The sequence below is a fragment of the Pteropus medius genome, unplaced genomic scaffold, assembly GCF_902729225.1.
Source record: "Pteropus medius unplaced genomic scaffold, Ma_sr-lr_union100, whole genome shotgun sequence".
In the NCBI taxonomy this organism is placed as follows: domain Eukaryota; kingdom Metazoa; phylum Chordata; class Mammalia; order Chiroptera; family Pteropodidae; genus Pteropus; species Pteropus medius.
In genome coordinates, this window is record NW_024347791.1 from 29,541,038 (window position 1) to 29,544,900 (window position 3,863).

Here is a 3,863-nt window from a genome sequence, read left to right on the forward strand (position 1 = left end):
CTGTACCTCACTCAATAATTTTGATTTTTTCTGAAAATCTCTTATATTAAATTAAAAACTACCAAATGCAAAAAAAATACATTAACTCTAATTAGAAAAAAAAAAATATGATGAGTAGTAGTCCAACTATTAAATCCAAACAATTCAAAAATTGGAAAGTATAACAACTAAACAACCACACACTTTATGTAAGTAGTAAACAACAATTGGAAAGTAAATTAAAACACTTTGTAGATAAAAACATATTGTAGTGTTAGAATATAATGGGTGATAGTGAGTGAAGGAAGGTTATGAGGAATCTATATTTAAGAAAATTATTGTATTATTTTATTATTATTTACTTTTTTAATTTTAGGTGAGGCAACTCTTGGTTGACCTCACAGATTGCAAGGACCTTGTCAGTTTACAATCCCTTATCTTTTATTTATTTTATTTTTTATGCTTACAGAACCTGGTCTTCCTAGGTGGTTTCCCATCCAAGTACTAATCAGGCCCAAACCTGCTTAGCTTCCGAGATCAGATGGGATTGGGCTTATTCAGGGGAGCACAGCTGTAGACTATTTTATTATTTTTATGCACTATGTTCTAAATTGATTGTTTTAGCCAAAAGTGGACTCATATTATTTTGCATTTAAAATGAACTAAAGAATAAAGTTTAGCACAGGAAAACTACCTTTAGTTTTCCTAAAGGGCTGAAAAAAATAATGGCTGAACAACCAGTATATTTCGTAAAGAATAGAAATGGTACATATGGAAAATGGACTGGAAATTTATGTAAGAGGCCATCTGTCCATCTCTTTTAATCGATGTATGTATTCAAAGCAGAACATTTTGTATTAATGCTAATATAATGTATAATTATATTTGTTTCATGTGATATTTTCTGATAAGAAACTGTTATGTTGAGTAAAATGGAGTTGTGTGTCTTTTCCTGAAACTCAACTATTGAAATATGATTCCTTTAATTTAGTGTGTTTTTTGGATAAAATATTACATTAGTTAAACAAATTTCTACTTAACAGTAAAAGTGAAGGCCTGTTAGATAAAAAACAAATTTTCAATTGCCATATTCACTTTATCTTTATTTTACTATTATAAAGCAAATATTAAATATTATGACACTTCACCACTAAGTGGTTTACCATGCATCTCTAAAAAATGAAGACATGTTCTTATAAAATCAAAATACAACTAATATTCTTAAAATTGTTTTAAATACTGTTACAAAATACTCTGTTTATATTAACTTTCCCTCAACTACCCATCAATTGCCTTTTTAACCATTTACTTCAATGGTGATATTTTAACTATTAGAATATTTGTTTAGTAGAAAGGGATTAGACTTCATTGGAATTCTAGATGTCAAATCTAAGACCACTGGGTAGATGTTATAGGCAGGCATATTTTTGCTTATCATAATGAATTTTCCAACATTGAAATTATCTGCATTTTGAAATAATAAGCTTCTAGACGATGCGATTATTTAAGCAAAATACAACTTTGCTACCCAAAGGAAGACACAAAGGAGTTGAGAGTGGTAGGATTAAAAAAATAAATATCAGACTAATGCTAATCAAAGAAAAGCTAGAATGGCTATATTAAAAGCAGAGTAGATTTTTTAGTAAAGAATATTGCCAGTGATAAAGAAGTTCATTTCATAATGATAAAAGGGATAAATTTATCTGGTAGAAATGATAACTCAAAATATTTATTTAACAACAAATTAAAAATACATTAAACAAAATTGATAAAATGGTGGAGAAATAAACAAATACACAGTTATAACTGGAAATTTCATTAGCCTTCTCTCAATTAAACAAGTAGAGAGTGAATCAGTAAGAATATAGAAGAAATAAAAGTTTGAACAACACTATCAATCAAATTGAGCTAAGAGACATAATAAAGCACTACACTCAACAACAGCAGAATATATTTTGCATGTGAAAAGTTTACCAAAATACAGCATTTTTTTTTTTTTTTTGCACACAGCAAGTTACATTCAATTAGGAAGGATTCAATTCTCATAATTTCTATGACCTCAATGATATTAAATCAAACATTACAAAGAGATATCTGGAATTTGCCTGTATATTTGGAAACTAAGTAGTACAATTCAAAATCTCACATAGGTCAAAGTAGAAATTTGAAACAAAAAACAATGAATTTAAATATCATCACAATTTAGGAGATGTCTTTAGAAAAATATATAATAGATAAGTGTAACACAAAACACTTATGTTAAAAAAGAATAAAGATCTCTAATTAATGAATTCTGTTTTTAATTCAAGCATTAAAAAAAGAAGAGCAAATATAATTTAAAGAAAATAAAAGTAAATAATGAATATCAATGTCAATATCAGTAAAATAGAACACAGAATATTAATAGAAAATCAATAAATTCAAGATCTAGTTTGTTGAAAATATTAAAATCTTTAGACATGTAGGCAGACTGATAGAGAAAAAAGACGACATGAATCAACACTAAACGGTAAAAAAAATAGGTTACGTCACTATGAATTCTATAAATAGTAAAAGAATAGCAGTCATATTATGAAAACTTTATGGCAATAAGTTTTCAACTTAGATTAAGTAAATAAATGTCTTAGAAAAAAGCAAACTACTAAAGCTCACTTAAGAATAAACAACATAAATAGTCTTATATCTACAAAGGCATTTGAATGTATAGATAAAATATTCTCACATAGAATACCCCAAGCTTAAATAGTATTACTCTTAAAATGTAATAAGTGTTTTGAAAATAGTAATTTCACAAAAACATATCCCTAATACAGAAACGGAATAAATAATTACAAAATAATTTAGTATTGGCATGATACCAAAATCAGACAGAGACAGAAGCAAAGAAAATCATAGACAAATATTTTTTTCATGAACATAAATGTAATAATTTACAAAAATAACAAACCAAGTACAACAATATAAAAAAATGATTCGTCATGACTAAGTGAGGTTTATTCTAAAATTTAAAGATTTTTTTACATTAAAATAAAAATCAAGCAAGGAGTCAATTCTTCACCAGAACATAAAAATTCTAAATATATATGTACCTACCAACGGAGCATCAAACTACAAGAGGCAATAACATAAAACTGCAAGGAGAAAACAAATGAATCCAATATTATATTTGGAGACTTCAACACACATCTCTCAGAAATACACCAATCTTGCAGGCATAAATCAATAAAGATATAGTTGAACTCAAAAACACCAAGAATCAGCTAAATGTAATTGACATCTATAGACCACTATATTCAATAACAAAATTTTTCTCAAGCTCATATGGAACAATTACTAAGATAAATATAGTCACCTAATCTTTGACTAATGAGGAAAGGCAAGACAAAAAAATAAAGATAATTTCATCAACAAATGATGCTGGACCAACAAAACATCTGCATGCAAAAAAATGAATCTAGATACAATCTTACATCCCCTCAGAAAAAATTAACTCAAAATAGATCATAGATCTAAGTGTAAAACACAAAACCATAAAACTCCCAGAATATAACATAGAAGAAAACCTAGGTGATCTTCAGTATGATGATATATTTTGAGATATGACACCAAAGACACAATTTAAAAAATAATAATAACTGATAAGGTAGACTTTATTAAAATTCAGTCTCTGCTCTGTGGAAGACAATGTCATTAGAATGTGAAGACAAGGTACAGACTAGGAGAAAATGTTTGTAATGGATATTTTTCATAAAGACCACTATCCAAAATATACAAAGAACTTTTAAAACTCAACAAGAAAACAACCCTATTAACAAATGAGCCAAAGACCTTAACCACCTCACCAAAGAAGATAAACAGATGACAAATAAGCATATATAAAGATG

General features: G+C 27.5%; 1 pseudogene; it reads right to left on the reverse strand.

Annotated features, from left to right (window-relative positions):
* Positions 1-439: 439 nt before the first annotated feature.
* Positions 440-558, reverse strand: LOC120615252 (uncharacterized; annotated as a pseudogene).
* Between the last annotated feature and the right edge of the window lie 3,305 nt (positions 559-3,863).